The sequence below is a fragment of the Leucopleurus acutus genome (genome assembly GCF_964270905.1).
Source record: "Leucopleurus acutus genome assembly, chromosome: 17".
Lineage (NCBI taxonomy): Eukaryota > Metazoa > Chordata > Mammalia > Artiodactyla > Delphinidae > Leucopleurus > Leucopleurus acutus.
In genome coordinates, this window is record NC_139159.1 from 24,268,654 (window position 1) to 24,280,960 (window position 12,307).

Here is a 12,307-nt window from a genome sequence, read left to right on the forward strand (position 1 = left end):
GATAAGCGGGTGAAACACAGTAGAACACGGGCTCATTACAAACGAAACACAAACCCACCCCTTCACGCCTCCAAGAGTTATCAGTCTTTGGAATTCAGCAAGTAGAGAAGAGTGTCAAAGTGCACTTTAGTTGTCCGTCTCCTTCCTCCACTCTTTCTTTCTCTAAAGGATCGTAACTTATTTGTCTCACATTTTTCTTTTTTTGAGATAAAGTCTATATACTTTTTAAAGTATATAGACTTAACGCAGCATTATTTCTTATGTAGCATATATTTCCGTGTCGATCCGTCAGCTGTCTCTGGGTAAGGAACTGTGATGCCAACTGTATCACATGCCCAAGTTCAGTATCATCCACAGCGCCTGGAGGCACCGCTCTCCTGTAAAACGAGCCCTGCCTTATTAGAGTCCTGTTAGATGCGGTAAGAGGAAATAGAAAAGTGAGACCCAGAGAGGCCCTAATTTATATAAATCACTGTCAGATGCTCTTTAAAAACGACTTAAGCTTTTTCAAAACATCAGGTCCCAAAGTGCCACATAAATTTCTATAGAATGATACATTGACTTACACATTTTTCTATTGGTGTGGGATTAATTAAAAATCTAAATCTTTGGTTCAAACTTCCCACCTTCTCTGGCTTATCAGACATACACAAGATTTTGGCAACCTAGGAAGAAAATAAAAACAGCTCAAGAGGCCTAATTTACAAAAAGAATTATATTCCAAAAGCTCATCTTCAAGCTTGTCATTAGGAACACTGAATGCACTGTCACATTAGAATGAGTAAATGAAAGTTATTACATTTTTAAGACAAATAGGTCATAACAATTTTTATCAAGTTAAACAATTTTGTGGAAAGCGAAGAAACCAATGAACATTAAAACCCTATTTATTATATTTTGAAGTTTCCTTGATCTTTAATTTTATAGAAACATTTGCCAAGTTGCCACCAGCGAAGAAATACTGTTTTGTACCATTTTCAGTTATTATGTCAAATATGCATTTCCATGTTCCAAAACAGCCTGCATGTGTCATTTTAAAATTATAGAATATTGTATACTTTTATATCCTTAGTCATTTCCTCATTGTTAAAGGCAAGTAGCTTCCAAATTTTCATTGTTTAAAAAACATGCCGTTATGAATGGCTGCACAGTGACTTTTGCACCTTATTCTCCATGACACAAAGTCATGATCTCATATGCTAGAAACACAGTATCAGAGAAGAGCCATTTACTTATCAAGATTGAGATTACACTTCTTTCACTCGGCTAACTGGAGCACCTGTGAGTGACAAGGACGACATCAGAAAACTGAATGGAGATGTTGAATAATTAACGAGCATGATGCCTCCAATACGGCGCTGATTATTAGTCTTATTTTAACATCAACAACCACGCACGACACCACAGTTTCCTAAGCATCTACCACCTGTCAGGTGCTTTGCAAGCATCATTCCCATCCTTTACAACTTTTACAAAATAGGGATTATTATTCCCAGTTTAAATATGGAGAGGGGTTAACGGACTCATCTAAGGCTACAGAATCTCCATTAGAGCTACACTTTTAACAGAAGTCTCTCTTTGTTCTGCCCCAAACTGTCTAGTTCTTAGAAAAAGATCACTGGATGGGACTATCAACCTGCTAAAACCTATTCACTAAAGACTTGAAAGTGATCTTTATTTGAGGCTTTGTAGTGAGACTTTATGTGCCAGCCTCCAGCTTAGGTGGGAGGTCTGCTGAGGGCACCAGTACCACCAGCAGATGGACCAGTGACATAGCAACAGTGGCAGCAGCAGCTATCTCCGCTGCAAGAGGTGACATGGCCAACAGGGCACTGGGACAATATTTTAGCTTGACGTCCTTAACCACTTACTTTTTTTCCGTAAGTATCTCAGCTATTTTGAAGTCTTATGTGGATGGCATTTTTTTCCAAATCATAATGTAAAATCATCCTTAATTTGGCAGTAACTGAGCGACATCATTTCTTTACATGTCTGATCAAAATACAGCTTTAAAAGTCTACAGACAATTAAAATTTTAGGAAGCATTTAGAGAAGCTTATTAATGTATTCCAGAATCATTAACCAAAGAAAAACATTAATCTTTAAGATCCCTGTTGAGCATGGGGAGCTATTATTCTTGGGATTATTTTGTATAAACAAGCCCAAATCCTTATGCTGCACAAAGGCTAATGTCTTTGCTCAGAGGATCTGAATTAATTTATGACCTCTGCTTCTGACTTAAATGCTATGAACATCTCTGTTGACCTTGAAAACAAAGGCTGCTCCTGCATAATTTTTCAAAGAGAGGAACTTAAATTAAAGTACTATGAAAATATTTACTGGATAGAACAAATGCCAAGATCAAAAATGCTAAGACACTGAGTGGATATTTATTATCCCCATTAATCCTTTTGTATTTCAAGGTTTATTTATTTTTACTCTGTTTTTCATCAGTTATGATAGCATAATTTTAAATTCATAAAAGATGATGCAGAGTTAATAATATCATGAGCTTTACAAGAATGTGCAAGTAATACTGAAAAAGATGGAAATCCATTTGTTATCTGAACATGTTCTTTGGCTGAACCAGCAGAAATGATAATCTAATGTTGGAATTTTAGCACCTCGTGCCCTGGCCAATGAGGCCCTGCATACAGAACAGAGATTTAATTTTAAAACATCCATGATGAATAGTTTTAAAACGACAACTCAATAGATCAAACAGTCATGCTCTTTCAGTGTATTTTAATTGAAAAAGCACAAATTTTATAGTATTCTGTCTTCCTAGCATTCCTAAATTCTTACTTGTGAGGCAGTATCTGAAGTTAAGACATGGACCAATGTCTCCATGGCTTATTTGATGAAGACATACTAATAGTTATTTCTCATTGAATATACTTTATGGCAACTTCTAAGGGACTGTTAAAAGGAATTTCTGATCGGATGCAGTTGGGGCTTGAGAATACCAGAAATGATAAAGTACTGGCTACTTAAAAGCCTACCTAGATCACTGTCTTCAAGGCGTTCATGTATTTTTGGATGGTTGATGGACGGGCCTTGGTGACAGATCAGGCATGAGAAATATAAAGGAGGGAAGCACCTTGGGCATATGGTGGTGCCATTAACTGGGATAGGAAACTAGAAGGAGGAATTGATAAGGGTGGAAAATAAACACAGAAAGAATTTAGTTTGGTGAATGTCAATTTTAAGGTGGATGTGGGGCATGGAGGTAAGGAAATCTGGTGGGCAGTTACACTTAGGAATTAAGATCTTAGGAGAAAGGCTGAAAGTAGTGAGCAAATCAGAATATGCAAACATTTTCTGTAATGGGCCAGAGAATAAATATTTTAGGCTTTGCAGGCCTGACGATCTATCCCAGCTACTCACTTCTGCCATTGCAGCAGAAAAGCAGCCACAAGATAGCACAGAATGAGTGTGCCTGTGTTCCAATAAAACTATTCCTAAAAACAGGTGCCAGAATGTATTTGGCTGCAGGTCATAGTTTGCCAAGCCCTGAGTTCGACGACAACTAAAGTCCTCGGAATGGATGAGCTCACCCAGGAAGAACAAATGTAAGGCAAAGTAGTATGACATGAAATTTGAAAACACGGAACTCTGAAAAAAATAGAAATTCAGAATTCCATGGACTTTATCTTCAAATTAATCTGCAGAGTTAACTCTATTTAATAAGTCAAAGGACACAGCAGTATCAGAATGTTTTTCTTACAGGTTGATTTTTTTTTTTTTTTTAGGTAAATCACAGCAAGTTGATGGCAAAATTAAAGTAAGAATTGAGAATTCCCACTATTCCATTCATAGGCTATAATCCATCTCTTATAAATGCACGTTCTTTTAGCATGTCTTGGGAGAGAAACCTATTCTTTCCAGAACAAAATAAATTTCTCTCAAGGATTAGATTTTGAGAGACTCTACAGCATTACAAAAGGCTTTTGCTATACCCTCCTGCTAATTTAATTTTCTGCCTTTTCCTTGTTGATAGCCAGAACCAATTTGGAATACCTTTTTCATATTATTGAAAATCAGTGGGCAGTAATGTCATTAATGCTTTCAGGCCACTAATGTACAAGAGGTTATTACTTCAAAGTATAAAAGATGGTCAAAAATGAGTTGACCTTCCTAAATTAGGAAGTAAGTAGCAAAGGCCTGGAATTCAAAAGCTGTTTTCTGTTTCCCTGAAACTGTCCAATAAACTTATCTTTGATGACCACAGAACCAACATTTCTTTGGTTAACTTGACATGAGGGCCCATAAAATTGTATTCAGGCTCTACAGCAGCTTCTCTGCTCCCTGAAAGAATAGTATGATTCATACCCATTTCAATTTATATCTGTTTTGCATAAACGAAGCAGACTTGTAGAAAAGACTGATTCATTATCATGTAAAATATAGCCATTAGTAGAAAATCTAGTAACCATATTCCCAGACATAACAAGATCAGACTCTCAGGCCTCTGGGCTGGAGTTGGGAAATGAGAGGTGCAGTGTTTCTGAAAAAAGAAAGTCTTCCTTCTGAAAGAGGTACTCACAGTGGTAAATTAAAGGAATTTTATAGCTCCTTAAAAAACGGAAGCCACAACAGGCCATTTGTTGAGTCTACCATCAAAGCAGAACATTCTATCCAATTGACCCTTAGTGTTAATACCAGTGTATACGTAAGTCTTAAAACTTGTATCTGTTTCTCTTTCAGAATCTTTTTTTTTTACGTTTACCAATTATTAAAAGATATGTTAAAGGATATGATAAAGGATACATATTAACAGCCAGATGAAAAGATATGTTAGGTGAGGTCTTTGAGAATCCTGCACCCAGGAGCTTTTCAGCTCAACCTGGAAGCTCCCCGTTCCCTCCATCATTGGGATTTTTTACTTAATTGGAGTATAGTTTATTTACAGTGTTGTGTTAGGTTCAGGTGTACAGCAAAGTGATTCAGTTATACATATATATATTCTTTTCCAGATTCTTTTCTGCTATAGGTTATTATGAGATACTGAATATAGTTCCCTGTGCTATACAGTAAGTCCTTGCTGTTTGTCTATTTTATATATAGCTGTCTTGTGGCTGGAAAATTTGATAGGAGCCGCTTGCCTCAAATGCCTATCACGGTAACAGTCGGTGCGTTGCCGTCATGCCTGCCAATCGGGTGCCACCACCAGGAAGGAACCGCTGGTTAATGACAGAAATGCAGAGTGTGAAGTACCATGGACCCCATAGCAAGGGGAGGAGACGGGAGGGCCGGATTCCAGGCAGTGATGATGAAATGGCCTCAGAGATGGGAAGAGGGGAAGATCCCCGGAAGAAAGCAGGCAAGTGGGAAGAACCTTCGAGTGCTTCTTCAAGGCTGGGCACTGCTCTAGGCACTGAGGATACAAGGCGAATGAAACAGATGAAGTCTCAGCCGACCTCCCTGTAGGTGAAGACTGATGAAAGACCAATTCACACTAGGGTATCAGACAGGGAGAGTAAATTAAAAAGGTAAAGGAGAAAGGAGTGACAGAGTGCTGTGAGGGATTCCTGAGCCATGGCTGCCTGGGGAAGCCCTTTTGGAGGAGGGAACACTTAGGTTCAGGTGCGAATGACAAGAAGGAACCATCCTCTATTCTTTCAACCTATAAAAACTGTCTTTGATGGGAAAAGGGTGTTAGATGGCAAATCGGAGAGCCGTGATCCAGTCTCATAATTCAGGGGTTTTCACCACTTTTCTATGTGTGTTTGAGGCACATTTTCAAATATAAGAATATTTATTAGATTATATAAAGGGATAAAAAAACAAAGCAATTTGAAATCAGTCAACAGTAATTCAATTCTGTGGCTCACAACAGTTCAGCTAACAGCGCCTCAGGTGTCTATAAAAGCACGCCTCATCCCATGGTCACCATTTTGCTGCGATTCTGAGTTGCTATTTGCAGTCCACATCACACTCTTATACACCTGGGAGGCAAACTTGTCTCCAGTTAAAGTAAACAGAAGATCTTTGTTTAGCAGACACTCGAGAATACACTCAACTAAAAAGTAAACTTCCCTTGTCCTCTGCAAATGTACCTGTATTGCCTAACAATACCTGTAACTGTATATACACATTTTGTAAACTACATGTATTCAAATGTGGAAAAATAAATTTTAGATACTAATATTGGACAGCACACCTTTGTGCTTCGGGGCATTTGCCGGGCAATGGCAGATGATCATGGTCATGAAATGGCAAACCTTGGTTTGCCACTTCTGAGTTTCTACATTTTTCTGGCTGTCCCATAGGAAGTAGTACTCATTTTCACAGAATCCTCAACTTGTTGGTTCTTCCCCTACATGATGTTATAGGAAAAGTCTTGTTTATTTATTTTTCCCCACCATTTTGTGATTCTTCATAGTTAAAACCATCAGAGACAGCCATCAGAATAGCTTGCCCCAAGCCTGCAGAGATGAGTGAGGTACACCCAGAGGAGGAAGGGCCCCAACGCAATCCAGTGACAGCAAAATTAGGAGAAACTATGGTTGATCTCGGAAGCTCACCATTCAAAATTATCAAGTGGTAACTATTTGGATGTAGGGCCATCTAGTTGTGACACAGGTCACTCCACTGATGACCAGGGTTGATCTGGTGAGCCAAGGGGCGCCTCTAAAGGAACCAAATGCAGGGTCCACGAACATTTTCCTTTCCTAATCAGCTTCCTAGAGCGGTGCATAATTAAATCATTTAAAAAGATAGAACAAAACGGTCGTATTAAAGAATATAAAGCCAAGCCTATGGGAGGAATGTTAAGAAGACTTTGAAGGATGCAGCTAAAGCTGTTTAGGAAACATAACAGATAACCTTAATATAATGGTTAGATTCCAAACAGCCAAGTCCCCTTCAAACAGCTGCTCTGGTGTGCCTCGCACACCAGGCAACTCAGCTTCCTGCTGAAGCCGAAATCTCAGCCCACAGCTCCAATAAGCCGCACTCAGAATCTTCTCATTTTTGCCAAGTAAGACATCCATTCATGAAATGAACAGCAGTGTTCCTGGGGCTTAATGGGAAACCCCTGAAACACTGACATGCCACCAGGTTGCTGCAATGTCTGCAGCTGTGAGGAAAAGGGAGGCAAGTGCGACAAGCAGTGAACAGCTGCCTCAGGGAACGGTGCTTATCCTTCCCTTCTAGTTCCTAGAGCCCTCCTCTGACGAGGCTCTCATCGCTGCTGCCCCGAGAGGGGAAACAGCTGCGACCCAAAGGGACAGTATCGTAGTGTCTCCTCCCAAACCTCTGGTGAGGGACTGGGGTCCCCAGGGAGCCACAGGCCTGGCCGGAGCCCCCAACTGCTCTCTGTAGCAGGTGCTGGAGATCCCAGATGCTAAACTCAAGGTGTGTCCTCGATGGCTCCGAAGTTTCTAAGGAAATTGTGACTCCTGGTAGCTGAGCTAATCGTCTGAAATCGTTTCTTTTCACAGAAAATCGTGGACCTTTAAAACTGGAAGAGGGACTTCCCTGGTGGCACAGTGGTTAAGACTCTGTGCTCCCAGTGCAGGGGGCCCGGGTTCGATTCCTGGTCGGGGAACTAGATCCCACATGCATGCCGCAACTAAGAGTTCATGGGCCATGGCTGAGGAGCCCGAGTGCCGCAACTAAGGAGCCCACCTGCCGCAACTAAGACCCGGCACAACCAAACAAATAAATAAATATTAAAAAAAAAAAATTGGAAGGAACTTTGTTCTTCATGAAGAAATAATCCTCACTTCATCTGCCCCCTTTTTTGCTCTTTCATTTCCTCCCTCCCTCTTTTTTTTTAATATCAACTAGTTACTTTCAAAAGGAAAAAAAAAAGAGTCCTGATATACAGAAAACTATGGAAGTCAGATGAATGCCCGCCAATTTCACACACCCTCACTCACCTTTATTTAAATGAAAAAATCAAAATGATATAAACAAAAACAGGAGCTTTTGTGAGTTCAGGAACTTACCTTGGGTCACACAGAAGCCAGGAGTAAATAATGAAACTAGTGTCTAGATCATCTGACTCCCCAACCAAATTCTACCTTGCTAAGATCATACAGCTAATAGAAAATTGATATTTAAAATTCCAGATGGTGACATTCTAGCCATTAGATGCATTTTTAACCATTAGAAAAATCAGTTATGGTTGGGGAAACTACCTGAGACATATTTTCTTTAAGTTAAAAAATTCTAATAGTAATTTTCATATGTTAAAAACTTTTAAAAGAAAATAGAAAACACATACACATATATTGACAAAAAGTGAAAACTTTTAGAATGTATATATTCTGTACCATGAGGCAAAATTACAGTGTTATGATCAACAGGGCCAGCATAGCTTTTGAGAGTAAGTTGACAGATTCGGTATCAAGAAAGGAGCACTGCTGAAGCTTGGTTCCATCCAGTCTGATGCTATACAACTGACCCTTGAACAATGTGGGCCAGGGCTACCAACCCTCCATGCAGTCGAAAATCTGCGTATAATTAACAGTGGGCCCTCTGTAACCACAGTTGCTCTGTACCCAGAGTTCTGCTTCCATGGATTCAACCAACCACGGATCATTTAATACTATACATAGAATTTACTGTTGGAAAAAAACCATGTATAAGTGAACCTGCACAGTTCAAACCTGTGTTATTCAAGGGTCAACTGTACTTCATTTAGGTCCATTTGAAAGGTGGCCTGGAAAACAGAGGAATGAAACTTAACTACAGGCTGAAATTCTCCCTTTACATTTGGAAGCACAGCAAATGCACTTTCTCAAGCTTATGAAGTAACCCTCTAGCATCATTGATTTTTGAGTCTTACAAAAGCTCTTCGTATTAGGCCTGCATCACAGATTTACGCTGCCATAACTCCTGTAAGACATCATCTTGGCCTTATGAATAAATAAAACTATGCTCTAGGGAAACATTGATTTAAGAGGAAAAATCAATACCCATCTAGCATGTGATAGACCTGAGCTTTAAGGCTACTTATTCCCCCAAGTACAATATAATACTAAATGTAGAACCATACTTTTTGCTTCCTAAGTAAAAGGTGGGTGAAGGTGTATGAAATTGGCAGGCAAATACTTGCCTTCCACAGCCCTCAGTATATCAGGATTCCCCTTTCCCTTACAAAGTAGTTAGCTGATACTTCCAAAAGAAAAGAGGAAGGGAAAGAGAAAAAAGAGACGGACAAACCAATGATGGCGAAATCTTGGTAATCTGTGAACTTACGTAGTGAGTATATGAGAACTCACTGTATTATTCATTCTCTCGTGTATGCAAAATTTTTCATAATAAGAATTTGAAAAGTATGTACGCTTGCTTGGAGGAAACTCTAACTTGGAGGCTAATATCAACCAAGCAGCTGACAATGGTTCTTTTGGGGTAATGACCTCATAGGGAAGCTTTTTTTCTTCCTTGGGAATAGGGAAGCTTTTTTTCTTCCTTGGGAGTTCTGTATTTTCCAGCGTACTGTAGTGAGTATGTATATTGCTTTTGTAATTCAGAAAATACACACAGTAAATGCAAGGCAGGATAGCAAAAAAGAAAAATAAAGGATTAATTAGGTTGATTGCAAAGTATTTTGTTGACTACTGGCCTAGAGAGCGCTAAGATATACACCGTTACGCATATTTATATCAACTCTTTCTTACTGCCCTTGGACGTTTTTTCAGGGCACAGGCAGACTGCTATTAAAATTGACTTAAAAAATAAAGTGAACAGCGTACACGGAAATTAACCTCATCTTTGCGAGCCAAAGTTCATATGAGAGACAAAGTCATCATTTCCTCAGTTCTGCAATCACCTTACAACCTAAGTCTGTTTTCACAGCGGAGACAGCTGTTAAAAGTTCTGACAGGCCTGCGGTAGGTAACCCTTGATGTCAAAGCCACTCCAGAGAGCCAAGGCTTTTGCTTTCTTGCTCAGAATTGGTTGGAATTAAAAATGAATCCCATTATGTTTCCCTAGCTCTTCAAAATGCAGTTCATTGCTAATTGTGTTAACTGTGGCCTTGTTGCTTTGGATTAGGGCTTCTGTCCCAGCAGACGGTTATTGATGCTGTTCTCATTGCTTGTCTTTCTGATAAGTGGAAAGAACAACTCTGGAAATCTGAATCACCCTTCCAAGGGCACATGAGAAGCCTGAAAATGGGTTGGGGTAATGTAAATTTTGAATCCCCCATTCAAACGTCATACAAGTAACTACTATCATCACCCAAATTGAGGAGGATATTGACTAAATCTACTTCCTAGGTGGAAATGATACACAGTTATAAGTTCCCAAAATATGTAGCCACCATTTTAGTACTGACAGCAGTAGAAGAGGGAAAAGGGCTGTAAATTGGTTCTGGCAGCTCTTCCTTAACGCATGGATACTAAAAGCAAAATAGAAAAACAAAATATTATTGCTGAGAAAAATGCTTATACTTAGGGAATAAGCACACCATGAGGTTACTTTTTACAAATACCATCTTCCTTTTTATTACAGGGTCAGAGATCCACTCACTTAAAGAAATCAGAGCATCCACTGTGTGTTCCTATGTGCAAGGCATCTATTAGATGTTGTAGATATAAAAATAATAAGATCTGAATCTTACCCTCGAGCTTAGTGTCCATAGGAGGGAGGGTCAGATGTATAAGTGGAAAGTTAAATGCAGCATGATCAGAGATACAACTGAAGAACCGTGGGAGCCCAGTACACATGGGGGAATCAGAGAGGGTTTCTCAGAGGAGATGGAAATTGAGGTGACCTTGAAGGATGTACTGGAATATATCAAGAAAAATTGAGCAAGGGCGTTCTCGGAAGTCAGAAAAGCACGCGCAAAGGCATGGGTGCCTGAAAAAACACGATGTTGTTAGTACATCCCAAGAAATTCAGTCCTAATGAAGCATAAATGGCGAAGCAGGGGAAGGTAGGCAGTGCGCTGGAGGGGCGCACAGGGCTGATCGCGGAGGTCCACAGCAAAGTGTGTGGGTCTATTCTCAAGGTTACAAGGGCCCACAGAAGTCACTGAGTGGGAAATCACGTTATAAACTGGGGAGCAGGGTACCTAGAGTGGAGACAGTCTGTTGGAAGAGAGCTCTACTAGTTAGCTCCAGCAACAGACTGGCACAGAGCTGATGAGGACCAAAACTAAGGGAGTGACATGGAGGACAGAGGAGAGGAAGATGGGAAAGATATTTACAATTAACATCTGTGACAGCCAGCAATTAATATTTGACCTCGCCTAGCGCCAGTCACCGTTTGGGGAATTTCCTACGTTATCTTAAATCCAGAATCCAGTGTGAACTGAATGCAAAGGGCGAAGCAATGTCAGGATGGAGATTTCTGGCGTGAGTTACGATGTCAACAGTGGATGTCTTTAATTAAAATATTGATTCCAGGAGAAGGAATCAGTTGTGAGTAGAAGACAAGAGACGGGGGTGGGGAAGAAAGTTTCACTGAAAACAGATTAATTTTGAGAGCCGCTTGGGGTATACAAATGAAGATAACTGAATGCTGGGGTCAGGGACGTGGCAGAGAGCAGACTGCAAATCCCAGGTGAAATTTCTTTTTAAAGGCAGAGAAATATCCTCATAGTAAGATTGAAGCAATCTGCCACATGCAAAAACAGCACATAATGCAATGCTTTCTAGAAACTTGAGAAGGCTGTGTGATTCCACTACAGAAACATCTGAGCCCTATTCTGAAATACTGGGTTGGCCCAAAAGTTCGTTCGGGTTTTCCCATAATTTTCCGGAAGATGGTACGGGAAACCCGAACGAACTTTTGGGCCAAGCCAATATATAGATTCTTGAGTTAAATCTTAATATCCCTTAACTAGAAAATGCTCTATATTTCAGGCCCACAAATAAAATGTGTAAGGCGAGCAGCTCTCGTGGAAACGGAAGTCCATTAGAGAAAACAGTGTTTAATCCCTGAGATTCGACAAGAATCGAGATTCTTGTCAAATGACGGGAGATCAGAGGAAGGCATTTTTGGAGCGTGGATAATCAAAGCTCTTAATGCACTGGCTCTTAAGTTGAAGTTAACTAACAAAAAGCAGGCTGTTTTCTAGGATCTGCGGTTATATTTAGAAAGACCTCTGAGGGGAACCCAAATGACCCTGAAATAGCTCCTTACTCTTCTAAGAGGAAAGGCTTTCTCTGGCAAGAGAAAGAACTTCTCAACAAGTTAAAGGAAAGATTTGATTGAAAGACAGTGGCCTATTTTACAAGATGCCTTCTGTGAAGAGATTAGGCACATTCAGGCCAGATGTACTCCTTCCTTTCCGGTCCATAAGAGAAACTGGATAATGATGTATAAGGGACAGGGGTCAGTCGGGTCA